Below are 24,776 nucleotides of genomic sequence, written 5' to 3'. Positions count from 1 at the left end.
CACACTGCTGGTGTGTTAAATTTTTTGACATAGGGTGCAGGCAGATTACGGGCCTCACATAGCTGCTGCCAGGCCCCTAATCTGCCATGGGCCCCTATATACCGCCTCCTCATGCTGCTGCCAAGTCCAGAGTCTGTCATGGGTCCCTGTACGGCCTCCCATTGCTGCTGTCTCCATCGCCACACTCTGCTGCCATGTGCCACTTTCAGGTCTCTTCACACTGCTGGTGTGTTAAATTTTTTGACATAGGGTGCAGGCAGATTATGGGCCTCACATAGCTGCTGCCAGGCCCCTAATCTGCCATGGGCCCCTATATACCGCCTCCTCATGCTGCTGCCAAGTCTAGAGTCTGTCATGGGTCCCTGTACGGCCTCCCATTGCTGCTGTCTCCATCGCCACACTCTGCTGCCATGTGCCACTTTCAGGTCTCTTCACACTGCTGGTGTGTTTAATTTTTTGACATAGGGTGCAGGCAGATTACGGGCCTCACATAGCTGCTGCCAGGCCCCTAATCTGCCATGGGCCCCTATATACCGCCTCCTCATGCTGCTGCCAAGTCTAGAGTCTGTCATGGGTCCCTGTACGGCCTCCCATTGCTGCTGTCTCCATCGCCACACTCTGCTGCCATGTGCCACTTTCAGGTCTCTTCACACTGCTGGTGTGTTAAATTTTTTGACATAGGGTGCAGGCAGATTACGGGCCTCACATAGCTGCTGCCAGGCCCCTAATCTGCCATGGGCCCCTATATACCGCCTCCTCATGCTGCTGCCAAGTCCAGAGTCTCTCATGGGTCCCTGTACGGCCTCCCATTGCTGCTGTCTCCATCGCCACACTCTGCTGCCATGTGCCACTTTCAGGTCTCTTCACACTGCTGGTGTGTTTAATTTTTTGACATAGGGTGCAGGCAGATTACGGGCCTCACATAGCTGCTGCCAGGCCCCTAATCTGCCATGGGCCCCTATATACCGCCTCCTCATGCTGCTGCCAAGTCCAGAGTCTGTCATGGGTCCCTGTACGGCCTCCCATTGCTGCTGTCTCCATCGCCACACTCTGCTGCCATGTGCCACTTTCAGGTCTCTTCACACTGCTGGTGTGTTAAATTTTTTGACATAGGGTGCAGGCAGATTACGGGCCTCACATAGCTGCTGCCAGGCCCCTAATCTGCCATGGGCCCCTATATACCGCCTCCTCATGCTGCTGCCAAGTCTAGAGTCTGTCATGGGTCCCTGTACGGCCTCCCATTGCTGCTGTCTCCATCGCCACACTCTGCCATGTGCCACTTTCAGGTCTCTTCACACTGCTGGTGTGTTTAATTTTTTGACATAGGGTGCAGGCAGATTACGGGCCTCACATAGCTGCTGCCAGGCCCCTAATCTGCCATGGGCCCCTATATACCGCCTCCTCATGCTGCTGCCAAGTCTAGAGTCTCTCATGGGTCCCTGTACGGCCTCCCATTGCTGCTGTCTCCATCGCCACACTCTGCCATGTGCCACTTTCAGGTCTCTTCACACTGCTGGTGTGTTTAATTTTTTGACATAGGGTGCAGGCAGATTACGGGCCTCACATAGCTGCTGCCAGGCCCCTAATCTGCCATGGGCCCCTATATACCGCCTCCTCATGCTGCTGCCAAGTCCAGAGTCTCTCATGGGTCCCTGTACGGCCTCCCATTGCTGCTGTCTCCATCGCCACACTCTGCTGCCATGTGCCACTTTCAGGTCTCTTCACACTGCTGGTGTGTTAAATTTTTTGACATAGGGTGCAGGCAGATTACGGGCCTCACATAGCTGCTGCCAGGCCCCTAATCTGCCATGGGCCCCTATATACCGCCTCCTCATGCTGCTGCCAAGTCTAGAGTCTCTCATGGGTCCCTGTACGGCCTCCCATTGCTGCTGTCTCCATCGCCACACTCTGCCATGTGCCACTTTCAGGTCTCTTCACACTGCTGGTGTGTTTAATTTTTTGACATAGGGTGCAGGCAGATTACGGGCCTCACATAGCTGCTGCCAGGCCCCTAATCTGCCATGGGCCCCTATATACCGCCTCCTCATGCTGCTGCCAAGTCTAGAGTCTGTCATGGGTCCCTGTACGGCCTCCCATTGCTGCTGTCTCCATCGCCACACTCTGCTGCCATGTGCCACTTTCAGGTCTCTTCACACTGCTGGTGTGTTAAATTTTTTGACATAGGGTGCAGGCAGATTACGGGCCTCACATAGCTGCTGCCAGGCCCCTAATCTGCCATGGGCCCCTATATACCGCCTCCTCATGCTGCTGCCAAGTCTAGAGTCTGTCATGGGTCCCTGTACGGCCTCCCATTGCTGCTGTCTCCATCGCCACACTCTGCTGCCATGTGCCACTTTCAGGTCTCTTCACACTGCTGGTGTGTTAAATTTTTTGACATAGGGTGCAGGCAGATTACGGGCCTCACATAGCTGCTGCCAGGCCCCTAATCTGCCATGGGCCCCTATATACCGCCTCCTCATGCTGCTGCCAAGTCTAGAGTCTGTCATGGGTCCCTGTACGGCCTCCCATTGCTGCTGTCTCCATTGCCACACTCTGCTGCCATGTGCCACTTTCAGGTCTCTTCACACTGCTGGTGTGTTAAATTTTTTGACATAGGGTGCAGGCAGATTACGGGCCTCACATAGCTGCTGCCAGGCCCCTAATCTGCCATGGGCCCCTATATACCGCCTCCTCATGCTGCTGCCAAGTCTAGAGTCTGTCATGGGTCCCTGTACGGCCTCCCATTGCTGCTGTCTCCATCGCCACACTCTGCTGCCATGTGCCACTTTCAGGTCTCTTCACACTGCTGGTGTGTTTAATTTTTTGACATAGGGTGCAGGCAGATTACGGGCCTCACATAGCTGCTGCCAGGCCCCTAATCTGCCATGGGCCCCTATATACCGCCTCCTCATGCTGCTGCCAAGTCCAGAGTCTCTCATGGGTCCCTGTACGGCCTCCCATTGCTGCTGTCTCCATCGCCACACTCTGCTGCCATGTGTCACTTTCAGGTCTCTTCACACTGCTGGTGTGTTTAATTTTTTGACATAGGGTGCAGGCAGATTACGGGCCTCACATAGCTGCTGCCAGGCCCCTAATCTGCCATGGGCCCCTATATACCGCCTCCTCATGCTGCTGCCAAGTCTAGAGTCTGTCATGGGTCCCTGTACGGCCTCCCATTGCTGCTGTCTCCATCGCCACACTCTGCTGCCATGTGCCACTTTCAGGTCTCTTCACACTGCTGGTGTGTTAAATTTTTTGACATAGGGTGCAGGCAGATTACGGGCCTCACATAGCTGCTGCCAGGCCCCTAATCTGCCATGGGCCCCTATATACCGCCTCCTCATGCTGCTGCCAAGTCTAGAGTCTGTCATGGGTCCCTGTACGGCCTCCCATTGCTGCTGTCTCCATCGCCACACTCTGCTGCCATGTGCCACTTTCAGGTCTCTTCACACTGCTGGTGTGTTAAATTTTTTGACATAGGGTGCAGGCAGATTACGGGCCTCACATAGCTGCTGCCAGGCCCCTAATCTGCCATGGGCCCCTATATACCGCCTCCTCATGCTGCTGCCAAGTCTAGAGTCTGTCATGGGTCCCTGTACGGCCTCCCATTGCTGCTGTCTCCATCGCCACACTCTGCTGCCATGTGCCACTTTCAGGTCTCTTCACACTGCTGGTGTGTTTAATTTTTTGACATAGGGTGCAGGCAGATTACGGGCCTCACATAGCTGCTGCCAGGCCCCTAATCTGCCATGGGCCCCTATATACCGCCTCCTCATGCTGCTGCCAAGTCCAGAGTCTCTCATGGGTCCCTGTACGGCCTCCCATTGCTGCTGTCTCCATCGCCACACTCTGCTGCCATGTGCCACTTTCAGGTCTCTTCACACTGCTGGTGTGTTTAATTTTTTGACATAGGGTGCAGGCAGATTACGGGCCTCACATAGCTGCTGCCAGGCCCCTAATCTGCCATGGGCCCCTATATACCGCCTCCTCATGCTGCTGCCAAGTCCAGAGTCTGTCATGGGTCCCTGTACGGCCTCCCATTGCTGCTGTCTCCATCGCCACACTCTGCTGCCATGTGCCACTTTCAGGTCTCTTCACACTGCTGGTGTGTTAAATTTTTTGACATAGGGTGCAGGCAGATTACGGGCCTCACATAGCTGCTGCCAGGCCCCTAATCTGCCATGGGCCCCTATATACCGCCTCCTCATGCTGCTGCCAAGTCTAGAGTCTGTCATGGGTCCCTGTACGGCCTCCCATTGCTGCTGTCTCCATCGCCACACTCTGCTGCCATGTGCCACTTTCAGGTCTCTTCACACTGCTGGTGTGTTTAATTTTTTGACATAGGGTGCAGGCAGATTACGGGCCTCACATAGCTGCTGCCAGGTACCCTAATCTGCCATGGGCCCCTATATACCGCCTCCTCATGCTGCTGCCAAGTCTAGAGTCTGTCATGGGTCCCTGTACGGCCTCCCATTGCTGCTGTCTCCATCGCCACACTCTGCTGCCATGTGCCACTTTCAGGTCTCTTCACACTGCTGGTGTGTTTAATTTTTTGACATAGGGTGCAGGCAGATTACGGGCCTCACATAGCTGCTGCCAGGCCCCTAATCTGCCATGGGCCCCTATATACCGCCTCCTCATGCTGCTGCCAAGTCTAGAGTCTCTCATGGGTCCCTGTACGGCCTCCCATTGCTGCTGTCTCCATCGCCACACTCTGCCATGTGCCACTTTCAGGTCTCTTCACACTGCTGGTGTGTTTAATTTTTTGACATAGGGTGCAGGCAGATTACGGGCCTCACATAGCTGCTGCCAGGCCCCTAATCTGCCATGGGCCCCTATATACCGCCTCCTCATGCTGCTGCCAAGTCCAGAGTCTCTCATGGGTCCCTGTACGGCCTCCCATTGCTGCTGTCTCCATCGCCACACTCTGCTGCCATGTGCCACTTTCAGGTCTCTTCACACTGCTGGTGTGTTAAATTTTTTGACATAGGGTGCAGGCAGATTACGGGCCTCACATAGCTGCTGCCAGGCCCCTAATCTGCCATGGGCCCCTATATACCGCCTCCTCATGCTGCTGCCAAGTCTAGAGTCTCTCATGGGTCCCTGTACGGCCTCCCATTGCTGCTGTCTCCATCGCCACACTCTGCCATGTGCCACTTTCAGGTCTCTTCACACTGCTGGTGTGTTTAATTTTTTGACATAGGGTGCAGGCAGATTACGGGCCTCACATAGCTGCTGCCAGGCCCCTAATCTGCCATGGGCCCCTATATACCGCCTCCTCATGCTGCTGCCAAGTCTAGAGTCTGTCATGGGTCCCTGTACGGCCTCCCATTGCTGCTGTCTCCATCGCCACACTCTGCTGCCATGTGCCACTTTCAGGTCTCTTCACACTGCTGGTGTGTTAAATTTTTTGACATAGGGTGCAGGCAGATTACGGGCCTCACATAGCTGCTGCCAGGCCCCTAATCTGCCATGGGCCCCTATATACCGCCTCCTCATGCTGCTGCCAAGTCTAGAGTCTGTCATGGGTCCCTGTACGGCCTCCCATTGCTGCTGTCTCCATCGCCACACTCTGCTGCCATGTGCCACTTTCAGGTCTCTTCACACTGCTGGTGTGTTAAATTTTTTGACATAGGGTGCAGGCAGATTACGGGCCTCACATAGCTGCTGCCAGGCCCCTAATCTGCCATGGGCCCCTATATACCGCCTCCTCATGCTGCTGCCAAGTCTAGAGTCTGTCATGGGTCCCTGTACGGCCTCCCATTGCTGCTGTCTCCATCGCCACACTCTGCTGCCATGTGCCACTTTCAGGTCTCTTCACACTGCTGGTGTGTTTAATTTTTTGACATAGGGTGCAGGCAGATTACGGGCCTCACATAGCTGCTGCCAGGCCCCTAATCTGCCATGGGCCCCTATATACCGCCTCCTCATGCTGCTGCCAAGTCTAGAGTCTGTCATGGGTCCCTGTACGGCCTCCCATTGCTGCTGTCTCCATCGCCACACTCTGCTGCCATGTGCCACTTTCAGGTCTCTTCACACTGCTGGTGTGTTTAATTTTTTGACATAGGGTGCAGGCAGATTACGGGCCTCACATAGCTGCTGCCAGGCCCCTAATCTGCCATGGGCCCCTATATACCGCCTCCTCATGCTGCTGCCAAGTCCAGAGTCTCTCATGGGTCCCTGTACGGCCTCCCATTGCTGCTGTCTCCATCGCCACACTCTGCTGCCATGTGCCACTTTCAGGTCTCTTCACACTGCTGGTGTGTTTAATTTTTTGACATAGGGTGCAGGCTGATTACGGGCCTCACATAGCTGCTGCCAGGCCCCTAATCTGCCATGGGCCCCTATATACCGCCTCCTCATGCTGCTGCCAAGTCCAGAGTCTCTCATGGGTCCCTGTACGGCCTCCCATTGCTGCTGTCTCCATCGCCACACTCTGCTGCCATGTGCCACTTTCAGGTCTCTTCACACTGCTGGTGTGTTAAATTTTTTGACATAGGGTGCAGGCAGATTACGGGCCTCACATAGCTGCTGCCAGGCCCCTAATCTGCCATGGGCCCCTATATACCGCCTCCTCATGCTGCTGCCAAGTCTAGAGTCTGTCATGGGTCCCTGTACGGCCTCCCATTGCTGCTGTCTCCATCGCCACACTCTGCTGCCATGTGCCACTTTCAGGTCTCTTCACACTGCTGGTGTGTTTAATTTTTTGACATAGGGTGCAGGCAGATTACGGGCCTCACATAGCTGCTGCCAGGCCCCTAATCTGCCATGGGCCCCTATATACCGCCTCCTCATGCTGCTGCCAAGTCTAGAGTCTGTCATGGGTCCCTGTACGGCCTCCCATTGCTGCTGTCTCCATCGCCACACTCTGCTGCCATGTGCCACTTTCAGGTCTCTTCACACTGCTGGTGTGTTTAATTTTTTGACATAGGGTGCAGGCAGATTACGGGCCTCACATAGCTGCTGCCAGGCCCCTAATCTGCCATGGGCCCCTATATACCGCCTCCTCATGCTGCTGCCAAGTCTAGAGTCTGTCATGGGTCCCTGTACGGCCTCCCATTGCTGCTGTCTCCATCGCCACACTCTGCCATGTGCCACTTTCAGGTCTCTTCACACTGCTGGTGTGTTTAATTTTTTGACATAGGGTGCAGGCAGATTACGGGCCTCACATAGCTGCTGCCAGGCCCCTAATCTGCCATGGGCCCCTATATACCGCCTCCTCATGCTGCTGCCAAGTCTAGAGTCTGTCATGGGTCCCTGTACGGCCTCCCATTGCTGCTGTCTCCATCGCCACACTCTGCTGCCATGTGCCACTTTCAGGTCTCTTCACACTGCTGGTGTGTTTAATTTTTTGACATAGGGTGCAGGCAGATTACGGGCCTCACATAGCTGCTGCCAGGCCCCTAATCTGCCATGGGCCCCTATATACCGCCTCCTCATGCTGCTGCCAAGTCTAGAGTCTGTCATGGGTCCCTGTACGGCCTCCCATTGCTGCTGTCTCCATCGCCACACTCTGCCATGTGCCACTTTCAGGTCTCTTCACACTGCTGGTGTGTTTAATTTTTTGACATAGGGTGCAGGCAGATTACGGGCCTCACATAGCTGCTGCCAGGCCCCTAATCTGCCATGGGCCCCTATATACCGCCTCCTCATGCTGCTGCCAAGTCTAGAGTCTGTCATGGGTCCCTGTACGGCCTCCCATTGCTGCTGTCTCCATCGCCACACTCTGCCATGTGCCACTTTCAGGTCTCTTCACACTGCTGGTGTGTTTAATTTTTTGACATAGGGTGCAGGCAGATTACGGGCCTCACATAGCTGCTGCCAGGCCCCTAATCTGCCATGGGCCCCTATATACCGCCTCCTCATGCTGCTGCCAAGTCTAGAGTCTCTCATGGGTCCCTGTACGGCCTCCCATTGCTGCTGTCTCCATCGCCACACTCTGCCATGTGCCACTTTCAGGTCTCTTCACACTGCTGGTGTGTTTAATTTTTTGACATAGGGTGCAGGCAGATTACGGGCCTCACATAGCTGCTGCCAGGCCCCTAATCTGCCATGGGCCCCTATATACCGCCTCCTCATGCTGCTGCCAAGTCTAGAGTCTGTCATGGGTCCCTGTACGGCCTCCCATTGCTGCTGTCTCCATCGCCACACTCTGCTGCCATGTGCCACTTTCAGGTCTCTTCACACTGCTGGTGTGTTTAATTTTTTGACATAGGGTGCAGGCAGATTACGGGCCTCACATAGCTGCTGCCAGGCCCCTAATCTGCCATGGGCCCCTATATACCGCCTCCTCATGCTGCTGCCAAGTCTAGAGTCTGTCATGGGTCCCTGTACGGCCTCCCATTGCTGCTGTCTCCATCGCCACACTCTGCTGCCATGTGCCACTTTCAGGTCTCTTCACACTGCTGGTGTGTTTAATTTTTTGACATAGGGTGCAGGCAGATTACGGGCCTCACATAGCTGCTGCCAGGCCCCTAATCTGCCATGGGCCCCTATATACCGCCTCCTCATGCTGCTGCCAAGTCTAGAGTCTGTCATGGGTCCCTGTACGGCCTCCCATTGCTGCTGTCTCCATCGCCACACTCTGCCATGTGCCACTTTCAGGTCTCTTCACACTGCTGGTGTGTTTAATTTTTTGACATAGGGTGCAGGCAGATTACGGGCCTCACATAGCTGCTGCCAGGCCCCTAATCTGCCATGGGCCCCTATATACCGCCTCCTCATGCTGCTGCCAAGTCTAGAGTCTGTCATGGGTCCCTGTACGGCCTCCCATTGCTGCTGTCTCCATCGCCACACTCTGCTGCCATGTGCCACTTTCAGGTCTCTTCACACTGCTGGTGTGTTTAATTTTTTGACATAGGGTGCAGGCAGATTACGGGCCTCACATAGCTGCTGCCAGGCCCCTAATCTGCCATGGGCCCCTATATACCGCCTCCTCATGCTGCTGCCAAGTCCAGAGTCTCTCATGGGTCCCTGTACGGCCTCCCATTGCTGCTGTCTCCATCGCCACACTCTGCTGCCATGTGCCACTTTCAGGTCTCTTCACACTGCTGGTGTGTTTAATTTTTTGACATAGGGTGCAGGCAGATTACGGGCCTCACATAGCTGCTGCCAGGCCCCTAATCTGCCATGGGCCCCTATATACCGCCTCCTCATGCTGCTGCCAAGTCCAGAGTCTCTCATGGGTCCCTGTACGGCCTCCCATTGCTGCTGTCTCCATCGCCACACTCTGCTGCCATGTGCCACTTTCAGGTCTCTTCACACTGCTGGTGTGTTAAATTTTTTGACATAGGGTGCAGGCAGATTACGGGCCTCACATAGCTGCTGCCAGGCCCCTAATCTGCCATGGGCCCCTATATACCGCCTCCTCATGCTGCTGCCAAGTCTAGAGTCTCTCATGGGTCCCTGTACGGCCTCCCATTGCTGCTGTCTCCATCGCCACACTCTGCTGCCATGTGCCACTTTCAGGTCTCTTCACACTGCTGGTGTGTTTAATTTTTTGACATAGGGTGCAGGCAGATTACGGGCCTCACATAGCTGCTGCCAGGCCCCTAATCTGCCATGGGCCCCTATATACCGCCTCCTCATGCTGCTGCCAAGTCCAGAGTCTCTCATGGGTCCCTGTACGGCCTCCCATTGCTGCTGTCTCCATCGCCACACTCTGCTGCCATGTGCCACTTTCAGGTCTCTTCACACTGCTGGTGTGTTAAATTTTTTGACATAGGGTGCTGGCAGATTACGGGCCTCCCATTGCTGCTGCCAGACATGTAATCTGCCATGGGCCCCCGTACCGACTCCTCATGCTGTGACGTTGCAACAAGGTGTAATTCAACCCTACATATGTTAGACCGCCTTTACGAACAGCTAAAGGCCATCACAGATTTCCTGATGTTAAAAGCGGATAAAGGTACTCCCTGTGTAACTTAGATGTCAGCCATTGTCAGCTCATGTGTGACACCTGCGCTTGCTCAGGCCCTTTGAGGAGGCCACGCTATTCGTGAGTCGGCAGGACTATGGGATGAATGAGGTCAAATCGGCCATGGGCCCCCGTACCGCCTGTTCACGCTGATGCTGGTCCCACAGTGTGACCTGGGTCCCTGTACGGCCTCCCATTGCTTCCACTCTGCCATGTGCCACTTTGAAATCTCCTCACACTCCTGCGGTTGTCCATTTTGTCATAGGTTGCTGGCAGATTACAGGCCTTCCATAGGTGCCACCAAGCCCCATATCGGCCATGGGCCCCCGTACCGCCTGGTCACGCTGCTGCTGGGCCCACAGTGTGACCTGGGTCCCTGTACCGCCTCCCATTGCTCCCACTCTGCCATGTGCCACTTTCAGGTCTCCTCACGCTCCTGCTGGTTTCCATTTTGTCATAGGTTGCTGTATGGCCTCCCATTGCTGCTGCCTCCACCGCCACACTGTGGCTCCAAACACTGGTTTTGGCCCCGTGACTGGCCAAAGGAGTGAAGTGTGCAGTGATTCTAAGATCGACGGCACTCATCTGCATGTCATACTGACAGACAGTATTATTTCTCTTCCCCAGCAGACTCCAAGGGCATTTAAATTAAAGGTACAGTGTTCTGCACTAATATTAAGTCTCTCTGAAGCCTAGAAACACCCTTTTTTAAGTTAAATTCACAGCGAATTTATTCGACTCGAATCGAATATTGTCCACGAATTCGCCGAATCAGTCGAATCGAATTTTTCATTTCTTCGCTCATCTCTAGCCATTATCATTGAAAGTGAAAGTAAAACAAAATCCCAAATTTTGGATTGTTCCCAGAAATGTAATAGAGGAGAAATCTTCCAATGGAAGCACTAGTTCTGATGACCTGGGGGAGGGGGGGGGGGATTCCCTTAATTTGCAGGGATTTCCCCTCACTTCCCGTTTTGGCTATGGAACAGGAAGTAAAGGGATATGCTCCTAATGGGACACAGATGACATAAAAACTGAAAAGGGTTATAACCCTCCTTTACTATATCCAAAATTAAACAAAAATTATGAATATAGCGGGTATGACCAAGATTAAAAAATGCTTGCCATTGATGGCCAAGGAGAGGAAAAAAGTTTGGCATTAGAAGTCAGGATGAGGGAAAAAGGTTCAATATTGGTGGTCAAGGGGAGAAAAAAAATGCCAGAATTGGTGAATAACAGGTGGAAAACTAGCCCCAGTAGGGGTGCACTGGTGCTCAGTAGGGAGATAGGAGGACATTGTTTCTATGTGGAGGGAAACGGGGGCCCCAGTACTCTTTGGAGAGAGAGGGGGCACTGGAGTGCTGAAGAAAGAGGGGCATGGTATTAACCCACTGTGGAGGAAGAGGGGGCAATAGTGCTCTGTGGAGGGGGGACACCAATGCTCTCCAGAGCAAGAAAGGAGCATTGGTACACTGTATGGGAAGAGGGGGCACAGATGCTCTGCAGAGAGACTTAAGCAGATGTTGGGACTTTAATGTAGGAGGGAGCTAAAAACACCAGGAAATATTCCTATGAAGCTGCCCCAGCAGAACCTGAACTGGGAGATGTTTTGGGGTAATTACCTTAGTAGAAAAGCTATGCAGAGAACTTCTTCTCAATGGAAGCCTTCCAGCACTGACTGATTGAAAACACTTCTATTATTGCACTATAAGGAACCAAAAGAAAGATTTCCCTGGGTTCATTCCTTACCTGACAACCAATAACAGAAGAGGTTCCCTTCTTTGAAGTGTACAAGTAGATACTAGGAGACGAATTTGGAGTCCAGGGAGTGGCAGCTGGAGCACATGCAGCTGTGGGTGGTCTTTGTGGAGTGGGGCCAAGTCAGGTGGTCGCTGCCTGCAGTTCCTAGGAGTTTGCATTGTAGGAAAAGGGTGGTACTGCAGTGGCCGAACTAACCCTTCAAAAACAAATGGTGGGCAGTTATGGCATCAGAACTCAAGGCAAATGTACTAGCAAAGTCTCTGTTCAGCAGTGTAACATAATCTGGATTCGCAGGATGCCGTGATTTTGTTAGAATAGTCTCCTTGGAAGGTATACTTACTATTTGTGGATATTGCATATTTTAGAACACTGCATTAATCCCTTGTGGTTCCATTCATTTTCAATGGCACCCCAATACACTAACACAAGGTACCTGTGTTGCTGTGAGCATTTTTCATTCTGGGGCATTGATAGTCCATTCAAAAAACAGGGCTGCCTTAACACAATGCACAGTAGTGCATCAGCATTAAGGTAACATACCACAAAAGAAAGGTGAGAGGGGATCCTTGAATGGGGGTGTATAATGTTGTCTTTATACAGATCTGAGAAACAATTGGATAATCCCAAATTAATTAAGCAACTACCTTTTTTCTCCACTCTTATCTAACCTCATCCCCAACTAAACAAAACACTCATTCACTTTCAGGAACTGGTGATATAATTTGTTTTTGCACTTGCACCCAAAAAATGACAATCCACAAAGGCTGAGAAGATTGGAAAAAGATTCACTGTATTTTGTTTCCACCTGTTCAGGCTTCTTCAAGCTCTCTTGTGACCTCATGGTGAAATTGGAACTTTACCCATAACAACTTGAAAAAAAACAATGTTCTTTAGCAAGGAACAAACATTCCACATTAATAATTATGCTACCAAAATGAGTGTGTGCTGTAAATTGCCTCCAGCATTGCTCCTTCTCTTTCTGTAACCTTCACTACCATTTTCTTCTCTCTTTTCTTTATTTCATAGTACTCTGGTTGTCTCAGGCATTCCTGCATTCCCCGTACCTCAGCCTGACTGTTTTAATCGGATGAGATCTTTGAGTGATTTACCATCCACGCCTCACCATCCTTCAAAACCAATACTGTTTAATGTGTAGCATTAGGTACCATTCTCCTACTACTGAAAAATATTTTGGCTGTTAACTTTAACATTATGCTGAAGTCTTTGGCATGCCTAGATACTCTTTTTTATAATCTTGCTTGTACCATGTTTCTTTATTGTTAAACTCATTAAAATGTATTGACCAATTCTAGTTCTATCCTACATGTACAAATTACATTTTTTTGCTGGAAAACTACTTAGATGCACCTTGTCCATCAATACTTCCCTCGTTAAATCCAGCTACTATATCACTATAGAGTAAATCTCTAAACTTTTTTCTAATATTTCCTCCCCCACATGCTCCTTCCCCTGATTTCTCTGTCAAGATCGATGGCAAAACTATCAACCAGTTCCTGTATACCAGGGTGCCGGGGGTAACCCTTGAATATGAACTGTCCTTTCAGGCCCACATCCAATCTCTGTCCAAATCATTCTGTCTCAATCTCTGCAACATCTCCAGAACGCACCCTTTTTTACCAACGACATCACCAAGCTTCTAATTCCCTCTCTTTCATCTGGAATGTTGCAACTCCCTCCTCATTGGACTACCATTACATAGGTTATTCCCCCTTTAGTCCATCATGAATGCTGCTGCCAGACTCATCCATCTTTCCAACCGTTCAATGTCTGCCACCCCTCTTTGCCTATCCCTCCACTGGTTTCCACTCTACCCAATGTATAAAATTCAAAATACTAGCAACAACTTGCAAAGCCATCCACAACTCTGCCCCCAGCTACATCACTAGCCTAGTCTCAGAGTATCAACCAAACCGCTTTCCTCAGTCCTCCCAAGACCTCCTGCTCTTTAGCTTCCTTGTTACCTCCTCCCATTCTCACCTCCAGGACTTCTCCCAAGCTTCTCCCATCCTATTGAACTCTTTACCGCAATCTGTCTGACTATCTCAGAATCTATCCATCTTTAGATGATCCCTGAAAACGCTTCTCATTCAAGAAGCCTATCCTGCTTCCAACTAATACACTGTGTTTTTGCTTTCTACATCAGCTCATCCCCCACAGTTATTGTTATAATTTGTATCACTTTACCCTCCCTCTAAGATTGTAAGCTCGAACGGGCAGGGCCCTCTGATTTCTCTTGTATCAAATTGGTGGCTTAGATTCTTTTTATACACAGTAAGCACTTTCTTATTCAGTCTGAGAACAATAAGACTACTGGGGTGTTACACTTTTATTTATTTTTATCACTGATAATAAGCACATCAATTTAGTTTAACACTTTTGGGTTAGAAAAGATAGGGGAGAGCAAAGATAAATTAATAAAAAAAAAGTTGTGGGTCAATATTGGTATCTTCATTATATATGGCAGCCCACAGCAAAATGGGAGACATTTATCATTTGGTATTTAAATTATATTTCAAGCAACCCATGCTAGGTGGGTGTTCTTTGATCTGAAAATCTGTCAAACTGTGTATATGTATTTTTTCTTATATTCATTGTTGACTATCACACTTTAGACAACTAAACACAACTAATTTCTTGTAGTGTCATTTATTGGAATATGTGAGCTTGATTTACTTTATAGCAGTCAATATAGTTTCAGAAGATCATTAATGCATAGCAGTACATTTTCTCTTGGGTGGCCTCAGAAACAGTGATTTGTATAAGATCTTAATTACATATAATTTCACATACAGCGAGTTATGATTAATCTATTATAACATCAACTGCAAACTGACTCTCCTTACTTGCATGCCTACTTGAATAAGGAGCTCATTGATGTATCTTTACATGCATAGTGGATAGCATCTGTATACACAGCAGATTACAACCAATTTTATTAAAAACCTAAATAGTTCTATGTGAGCTTTTTTTCTGGATGAAAATTTCAGATTATATGTAAACTTTAGACCTAGTAGTCATCAAATCTGATGGATTTATCAAAGTTTATAATGTGAAGTTTGATTTGAACTTTCAACTGATTTAGTGATACCAAGCAATTACAGTGTTTTGCCTATAACCCGTTCTACTACAATATATTTCTGCAAGAAGACTTCAGACGTAATGTGTATATCAAAAGTATTCAAGAATTTTGTCTTGACCAATTTTGACAATTAGTCTTTTGTGATAGTATATATTCGGTACATGCAGGGTTTAACCTTGCTGGAGTTTTTCTCTTCTTTCATACAAAGCAGATGTCATGATATCATAATGGAGGTGGTCCTGGATCTACATGTGAAGTTTGGTCTTCCTCCTATTGTTTACAATTATTGGTGAATATATTCGTTAGGTTATTTGAAATAAGATTAGACTGGGCCATGTATAGTCTTTTCAATATATTTTTTATACTTTATTATTTATATGTGGAGATTTAATCTTATGATTTAAACAAAGAAACCAATTTTAACTATTTTTGTTTATGATATAAATGGTAATTTATGAGAATTTTATAATGATATATTTTTCAGCTATTTATTTGACCGTACAAGTTCCCATGGTTATTAGTTATTTAGATTTGACCAAATTGATTGTGCAGCTTAGTGGAAGTCTAGTTTGTTTTACATTAATAAAGATAAGGATTCTGAATACATTGATCACCCTGTCATATTGGTATGTGAAAGTGGGTTCGATATACTAGGCAGCAAGTGAACATGTTGTTTTTGAAGTTGATGTGTTAAAAGCCAAAAAAATGGGCAAGCATAAGGATTTTAGCAACTTTGACAAAGGCAAAATTATATTGACTGGATGACTGGGTCAGAACATCACCAAAACTTCTGCTCTCGTTGGACGTTCCAGGTCTGCAGTGGTCAGGACCTACCAGATGTGGTTCAAGGAAGGAAAACTGGTGAACTGGTGATAAGGTCATGGGCAGCCAAGGCTTATTGTTGCACATAGGGAGTGAAGGCAGGTCCTTGTAGTATGATCCAAAAGCTATTGTAGCAAGTAATTATCTCAATTCCATTACCTCTGCCAATCCTTTGCCCTCAGAAGCGCTTTTAGTACATATCACAATTTTGCCTAAGCCAGGGAAAGACCCTCAATATTGTGCTAATTATAGGCCCAACTCTTTATTGAACTCTGATACTAAGTTATTGGCCAAGATGCTCACGATGCGCTTGCAGGACCCTGTTGCAGACCTAGTTCACCAGGATCAGACTGGTTTCATGGTGAGTAGTGAGGCCAGAGACAATACTATTCGGGCTTTGTATATATTACATTGGGCCCAACATTTTTCGGATCGTACACCTTGTGTAGTGCTTTCCATGGATGCCGAGAAGGCATTTGATTGGGTGGGTGCAACAGTAGTGGTGTGAACCTCCTGCGCTCCCAAGTGTTTTAAACTAAATGAAAGATATATATATATATATATAAATCCCAGGGAAAGCTGCTAACATTAAATCATATACCAGTGATTGTGATAAATAAATATAATAAAGAATGTAGCGCTACACTCAAACTATATATGCACATTTAAATAAAAAATAAATATATATAGAAAATGTGAAATCACAAAATATCATATAAAATAAATATAAATGTGACAGTGATGTCAATTGGTATTGATTAGTGCTCATAAATAATAAAAACACAGTAAAATAAATAGCTCAAAACATGTGAAAAATAAACATTCCCATATATATATGTATAAACCACACATACACATATATATGATCATAATCACACGTGCCTCTTGTGAAGTGAAATAACCATTAAAATGGTACAAACAACAGTGTTTCTCAAAGTCCAAAAAATTGCTGGTGACCAAACAGTAAACAGTGCTTCCAAATACTATTGTTAGTGACCATAGGTGAAACTCGTGCAGATCTCTGAGTGTCTACAAATCTGAGAATCCAACCACCATCTGGATAAGCCTCTCACCTTATCCCTTCGACCCTTGCGGATCAAAGAGCAGTAGTGGATCCCCCTCACGGATCCTTCAAGCAAGAAACTAACACTCCACAGGTTTTTCTCTCAGAAATAGGTATTCCCACTCTGGCTCTTCTCCAGGAAAATATTGCAGCATCAATCTCTCAAATGAGACAAAAAGAATCCTCCCATAGTGCAGTAAATTTTATTCATACCATAGGGACAGATAACATTAAGCATTTGCACTTACGTAGCAGCCAGTCCAAAAAAACCTCATGCTTTCAGATGAGGATATGCCATATCCTCATCTGAAAGCATGATGATTTTTTGGACTGGCTGCTACGTAAGTGCAAATGCTTAATGTTACCTGTCCCTATGGTATGAATAAAATTTACTGCACTATGGGAGGATTCTTTTTGTCTCATTTGAGAGATTGATGCTGCAATATTTTCCTGGAGAAGAGCCAGAGTGGGAATACTTATTTCTGAGAGAAAAACCTGTGGAGTGTTAGTTTCTTGCTTGAAGGATCCGTGAGGGGGATCCACTACTGCTCTTTGATCCGCAAGGGTCGAAGGGATAAGGTGAGAGGCTTATCCAGATGGTGGTTGGATTCTCAGATTTGTAGACACTCAGAGATCTGCACGAGTTTCACCTATGGTCACTAACAATAGTATTTGGAAGCACTGTTTACTGTTTGGTCACCAGCAATTTTTTGGACTTTGAGAAACACTGTTGTTTGTACCATTTTAATGGTTATTTCACTTCACAAGAGGCACGTGTGATTATGATCATATATATGTGTATGTGTGGTTTATACATATATATATGGGAATGTTTATTTTTCACATGTTTTGAGCTATTTATTTTACTGTGTTTTTATTATTTATGAGCACTAATCAATACCAATTGACATCACTGTCACATTTATATTTATTTTATATGAGATTTTGTGATTTCACATTTTCTATATATATTTATTTTTTATTTAAATGTGCATATATAGTTTGGGTGTAGCGCTACATTCTTTATTATATTTATTTGATTGGGTGAACTAGGCCTATATGATGGAGGTGTTGTGAGGCCTCGGTTGGGGGGGGCTTTCGATTTTTTCATTCTTGGGGTGTAGACGGGGATTTTTCCTGTGCCAAGTTTGCTCCTATGGGCACCCTCCTACCCTTTCCTGTGTTGCTCTCTAAATATGGGACTTTTCCTTTTGCTGCATGGTGGCATCGTTAACTGACTAATTTTTTTATGAACTTGCTCCCTAGGCCGCGCTCTGAACAGAGCCTTACACCATACAAGCATTTGTGCACCGCACTCCCAAATTCTAAGCATCTATTATCTCAAATGTATAAATTGGTGTTGAGTGCGCACTCTAAGTCGGTTCCACACTACATAAGGGAGTGGGAGAAGGAATTGGACCTATAATTTACCCTCTAGCAAATACCTAGGATTATTAAAATGACGCATACCTCCTCTATTAGCTCCCGTATTCAGGAGTCCTCTTATAAATTTCTTACTCGTTGGTATAGAACCCCATCCCGTCTAGCTCAAATCTACCCTACTGCCAATGCTCGCTGCTGGAGAGGATGTGGTCACCGTGGTACCTTTCTCCATCTTTGGTGGACCTGCCCCAAAATTGCGACCTTTTGGGATGCAATTATCCCATGGATTCAGAAATTGACATTGAGTCAAATGGAGCAATCTCCCCTTTGTCTCCTCTTTCATGTGACTTCAAGTTCCATACAGGCCTATAAGCATAGTGTCACTCCCCACCTCTTGAATGCGGCTAGATCTTTTATCCCTAGGTTTTGGAAACAATCTGTGTGTCCCACGCTTTCTGATTGGAAATGGGAGGTAGATAAAATCATAGAAGTGGAGCACTGGGTACACTTGGTTAGAGGTCAAAGGGAGAAATTTCAAGATCTCTGGCAAGAGTGGATGTACTACTCCTCTGAGATACCGGTTGCCTAAGTCCTTTTGGGTAGATTGGACTTTTAGTGATCTCTGATCATGTCGCTATGTACACCTGGGTAATATGTGTTATTGCTTGTTTAGTACTACCGCTACAGTACTGGTTTAGTTGATTTTTTTTTTCTCTTTTTCCTTCACTTCTTTTTGTTCCTTTTCTTTTTTTTTTGGAATATCTGAGTCACTAATTGCCGTTGATATTTAAACTATGTATGGTTTTGGTCAAGGTGTTAGTTTTCTTATGTTGTTATACATTTTATTGCTGTTTTCTTGACCCATGGCATATATTTTCTGACATTATTGCCTACTTTGTATCATTAGAAAATGTTAATAAAGATTGATTACAAAAGCTATTGTAGCTCAAATTGCTGAAAACATTAATGCTATAAGCACACTCCCTGTCTCTGTTGGCCAAAGTCCACATCCCCAGTAGTGTCCTGACTATGCTGACAGCTGTTCTGCTACTTTTGATTGATTTAGGCAAACTTAATTTTAAAGTGTATATCAAGTTAGACCTTTTTTCTCTTTAGTTTTGCATGGAGTGCAAAGAGGGGAAGGATTAGAAACCTTCCTGGTGGCTAGAGCACTCCTTTAAAGGATTCACGCTCATCTCCTGTCCTGCTGACAACAGTTACTAAGGAAAGATCTGTAAGGGGGACACAAACAGAAATAAAATATGACAGGGCTTCAAGCTATGCCTTATTCTACTAAATAAAGCATTTTTATATCTGCGTTTCTGTTGAATTGTTCCTTTCACTTACTGTCTGGTAAAACATTGTCAGCAGGACAGGAAGTGAGGGAAAATCTCTCTAATGGCAGTCTCAGATAGTAAAAACCAGGGATTGGTTCTAACGTTTTTCCACTTCAGCTAAAACTGAAGAAAAATGTTTTAGTTGGACTAATGATTTAAGATCATTTACACTATTGTCCTAAATGACACTGTTAAGTGCCACACAGAGAGGTCATTGGGGGAGACCCCATTCAAATGTTACTATGGGGCACTATGTATTGTAGTGATGCCTTTGAGTATTAATAAAATCAGAAGCAACCATTTTCAGTGAAACACCTCTAAAAGCTTCCTCAATGTACCCTTACAGGGTATGTGACATCAACTTGACAGGGTGGTGGCAGCATACACACTGCCCCCTTGCTGAAGAAATACTAACCTGGATGCCTGGTGTGCCAGGTTGTCAGACCAGAAAGTGATAGGAAATGTCTTCAATGCAAAAACACAATTCTATTAGTGTGTGGTTGGGTAAGAACATTAGGCAATAATTTTGCTGTCTGCTCCATCTTGTCTTGGTAGCTATCTCTCCCACTGTTTCTTGTACAGACATCCCAGGGACAGAAGGTGAAAGATAATCTCAGCAGGGTCACTGGCAGAAGTCAATACTCTTCCTCACCTTAGTTCCCACTGTGCAATATATGTCTAATAAAGGAAGAGTTGTACCCAGCAATACAACAAATGTTTTAATTGTTTAGTTAATGCCTGAGGGTGATCCTGCTAGAACATTCACATGTACAGTGTTTGGGTCAGTGCAGGGGAAAGAAATGACAGTCCTTCAGCTCCACAATTGCTATCTTTTGGTTCATGATGCTTGAAAAGTGGTGGAATAAAAAGTGGGTTTATCTAAAATGGGCGTGATTAAACCAGTGTGATTTAGACATAATGAAAATGGTAAAACAGAGCAGGGGTTTTTATCAACATTTTATTTATATTATATAGTCTTTTCTCTTTCATGTAGAAATTATGATAGCTTACAATTCCTTAGGTCCCCTTCACACTAGTGGGCTATGTTAACCACATTAATCAATATGTATTTTGATACAATGCAATGCCATTCTGAATAGCATCTCAGCAGCTTCTCAACACACTTGGATTACAGCTCAGCACAACATTTGGCAACACACTACTATGCAATAACATGCTTTGCACTGCCAAAAATGCTACATGCATGTAGTACATGTGTGCTAATGTAGCACAATGATACTGCATTGTAAAACTTGAACAGGATCCAGGGGACAGGTGGTAAGATGGGCTTCTGAGAAAACTTTAGTGACCTCTTTGGTAGTAGCAAGGTCAAGGGGAAAGGTGGTTGAGGGTGGTTTTGTATAAGGTATGCTAAATGGGATAGATATCTGGCAGTGGATATTCCCCCACAAATTGCATCAATCTTGTTTATGAAATGATTGACAATCTCATGATCAGTTACTGGGTGGAGATGGTGGTGAAGAAAGTAGAGCGTTAAAAGTAAAGAAGAGACAACAATGTCTTGGAAATTCGCTTTAACGAATTTCTCCTTACCGTGAGTACTCGCAGTTGGATGTGCAGAAATCCCCCATAAAGCTGTGCGAATCTCGCTTACCACGACTGCAGCTAAACTACACGATTCCTGCCCATCCAAATGGGTTAGCTTCTGTTGAAATGTGGGTGATTGGAGCTCCGTTACCCTAGAATCATCACACGACACTCTAAGGCTAGTGTTGCAATTCACATAAGGGCCGGCTTCAGACTCAGCCCCCGGTTTTATTACAAACACACACGCCCCCCCACATGAATAAAGTCAATCCCCTCCCACCGAACAATGCAATGGGGAGTGCCTATACACAGGATGTACATTCCGATTGGAGCATAGCCTTTCCTATTATCTATCACTGGTCCTCCCCCATGAGCCTTCTGAGGTCAGCAGACTTCCTCCCCTTCCCCCCATGAGCCCTCTGTGGAGAGCATATTTCTTGTTCCAGCTCCTAGCAGTATGTTCATTCTCTGTACAAGCATCCCCCAGGCTAAATATCAGTCTGTACCCGGATGGGCCCGATACGATCTTTATTAAAACACATCCATCCGGATACAGTTTCAGGTTGGTAATGGGTTGTAAGATCTGCATAAGCCTACATGCGGAGTTCGTACCGCTTGGCGCCTTGCGTTATGAAGTCCATGTGGTACTATGCTGCTGATATGCGGATACAGGCCCGCGGTCTACTGCCAGCGGCATTCGCATCGAATGCCGTGGTGGTATACACGCCGGTCTATAAGCGCAGATCTGCCATCTCATCCATTACCGAGCTGAGTACTGTAATACATACATTGTACATGCGCATGGCCCAATTGCAGCCTTCAGAGCTTTAATTAAGCCACACGAGAGACATATGAATAACACTCATATATGACACATTTAAAGTTCGACCAACAATACAAAATTTCCATGACATTCCCTCCTGTTTTATCATATTCTCCTCGTGTCCCTTCTTGATCTTCTTCAGCTTGATGGGTGTAGTCTCAAAACCTCAAAGAGTTCCTGTAGTTGTCCCTGAGAATAAAGTTCCACGGGGTACCTGAAACAACAAGACCCGACGCAGACTCGACGCAAACAGGCTTGATTGAAGCAATGATCCTCAAGAGCGTTGAAACCCTCACTACAGGAAGGTTCTTGCAAAAACCACAAACAGACTTGTAGTATGAATAAGGCTTGTGATCCCACGGTGGTCTGGGGAGGTCCAGCAGCAGATTCTCAAATTGCCCCTGCAGACAGGGCCACACAAGGCTGGTCTCGACCCAGACAGTTTTCCAAATCGCAGACACAAACCATGATGAGGCTTGAATCTTGCTTGGAGGTCTTGGAAAATGTGGTCTTCAGGGAGATAAATTAGAGGGAAGCCAGGACGTAATCTGTAGAGAAGGTGGTTGGTTGGTGAGGTCTTCCTCCGATCAGTGGTTGGAGTGGGATCCCAGGAGCGGGCATGGAGATGTGGTCGTCTGCCCGAGCTTGGCTTACACGGTCGATGAGGCAACAGGAACATCTCACCGCGGCATATAAGAGGCAGAGGAAAAAGAGAAGCATCAGGACATACACTCCCACTTCCTTCAACCAAGATCCGATGGAGAACAAGAAATCTCCCAATCCTCCCAAACCCTTGAACGGATTCCAACCCTCACTAGCTATAGCTCTAGCTTTTCCCTGTAGTTCACTAACTTTGTCCATATGGGCCTGGACCTTGTCATCGGTGTCTTCTATCCAAGTACAACAATCCTCTCCGATGAACTCACAGAACCCCCCTTTGGCGGCTAAAAGATAATCAAGGGCCATCTTCTCCTGAAGCACTAAAATTCCCATCTGCCGTTGTTCTTGGGCAATTTCTCTGACAGCCTCTACGGTCTCGTTAAACATACTATCCACGATGACAGAAAAATTGTTCAGGCGCTTCATAAGTTCTATTCCCCATCCTGTCCATGAGGGGAACCAAGCCCATGCCTGGTCGCCCTCAGAGAACAGCTCTCTGCGAACTCTCCCTGCCATCCTTACCTTCTTGTGGACCATCAACTCTTCATGATCCATCACTACATAGGATGCTGGGACTAGCTTTATGAGGGCACACGAACCTTTCGCGTTCTGGGGAAATGTTCTATAGGCTGCCGAACCACACAGAAAATAGTATGGACCTGTCAGAGCAGAGCAGGAGGAGTTCCTCGTTCGGCCTCTGGCACTGAGCAACAGTTGCACAGACTGTCGGATTGCTCCCTCAGTCTGCACATCACATCCGTCCTTCCAACACACGTGGTCTGGTCGGTCAGTGTGGTTACTCAGAAGGGAAGTCTGGTTAGTCAGATTGACAGTTATACCTCCCTCGCAGGTGGTAGTCCCAACAAACTTGTTACCTGTGCCAAAGCTGATGTTAAAGCACACCTGAGGGCTGCCTAGCTGTCCAGTTACCCATAATGGACTGACGAGGGTCCTACAGGAGCTAGAGCTAATATTGGTGCTAAAACTGATGTTACCTGCTAAAAATGTGTCATTAAGTTCTACCGACAAATGTCTACGTGGGGGCTGACCAGGGGTCCCTTGCTTTTTCATGCCGACGCGGATGTCATATAGGGCATGAACAGCGGCCATTGCGGACATGTGATGACTGGGTGGGGGCTTAGAGCATACCCAACAGTTGGTTTTGTTGGCGGTTCTGGCTAAACGCAGATGCATTTTAAATAAAAGGTTGGGGTATCTGCCGTCTTTTCCTCCGTTCACACACATGTAAGACATACAAACAAAAAGAAAAAGGAAAATGACACCTCTCATTCTCTGGTGTAGCTGAAAAGCTTCTTGCAGTGGCTTGCGTGCACCCAGTTGTCTCGTCCCTCGAGCTTGAGTGAGGTAGGTGTCGTCAGCTGGACTTGGTATGGTCCGGTGAACCGTGGCTCGAGTCCGGTTCTTTGTTTCTTTAGGACGACCCAATCACCGCTACTCTCGGGGTGATATGGGGTGTGTCGCCGCTGACTCCAGTTCCACCAAAGAAATGCAGTCGTGTCCTTTGGAAGAGAGGTTAGTAGTGGACAAAGAAGACATGTTAGCAGAAAAGGTGTTAGTATTGTTAGTCGTGTTGCAAAATTCAGCACTGTCATTGCTGTCCTCCCCCCCTTCTCATCTTCCGACACAGGAAGAAGAGAAGCTGGGTTAAGAATAGTGCATCGTTTGATAGTGAGGTTAGTAGGGGTTAGGAGGGCTTTCCCCTGAGAGGGGTACCTTGCCTTGGATGTCCTGTTTTCGCAAGACCGTTCTTGCTGCACTGGTGTCGGTGAGGCAAGGGAGGGGATATTTTAATTCCTCTAGAAAAAGATGGACCTGGGCCGACACCAATTTGTCAACTTCCTATGAGAATTCATAGGAGTTACTTACCATGGTGGTCACAGGGGCAGAGGACTCATCAGGAATGAACTGCCACCGACCTTTAGGTAATTGGGGACAGCTCCTCCTCATGTGCCCCGTTTGGTGGCACTGGAAGCACCTGGGTGGGGGCCTATTCTTCCTGTGACCCAGATCCCTTGGTTTTTCGTGTGGGGTCTGGGACATAAGAACTTTGGCCTTGTCCTGTTTTCTTCTATCCATTTCCCTCTCTATTCGCCGCAAGAGTGGAAAGGATAGCAGGGATAGACATCTCATTATATTCGGGTCTGGCCAGAACCAGCCTTTCCCGAATTTTAGTATCGATGCTTTCCAAAAATTTGGCCCGCAACAGAATGTGCGTCGCGGTCACCTTTACCCCTTCAGTTGGAGCATCAGGTCCAACTTCCAGATCCGCATCCAGTGCCGTCTGCTTGAGACGGCGCCAGAAGCAGGAACTTTCCTCATTAGGACCCTGGGTGAGCTTCATC

General features: G+C 47.4%; 1 long non-coding RNA gene across 2 annotated transcripts in view; it reads right to left on the bottom strand.

The window, feature by feature from the left end:
• The window catches only part of LOC149467532 (uncharacterized), a 54,103-nt gene extending 32,991 nt beyond the window's left edge, over positions 1-21,112 (bottom strand). The window contains exons 1-2 of one of the 2 annotated variants that reach the window (XR_016311913.1): positions 20,937-21,112; positions 11,666-11,873 (exon numbers count right to left, since the gene is read on the bottom strand). This is a non-coding gene — a long non-coding RNA (uncharacterized LOC149467532). The remainder of the gene's footprint in view (positions 1-11,665; positions 11,874-20,936) is intronic. The other variant, XR_016311914.1, reaches the window with a different exon arrangement.
• Between the last annotated feature and the right edge of the window lie 3,664 nt (positions 21,113-24,776).

Source organism: Staurois parvus, unplaced genomic scaffold, assembly GCF_062004578.1.
Source record: "Staurois parvus isolate SC_StPar_1 unplaced genomic scaffold, SC_StPar_1.0 ptg000106l, whole genome shotgun sequence".
Lineage (NCBI taxonomy): Eukaryota > Metazoa > Chordata > Amphibia > Anura > Ranidae > Staurois > Staurois parvus.
This window is presented reverse-complemented; position numbering and strand designations above follow the sequence as displayed.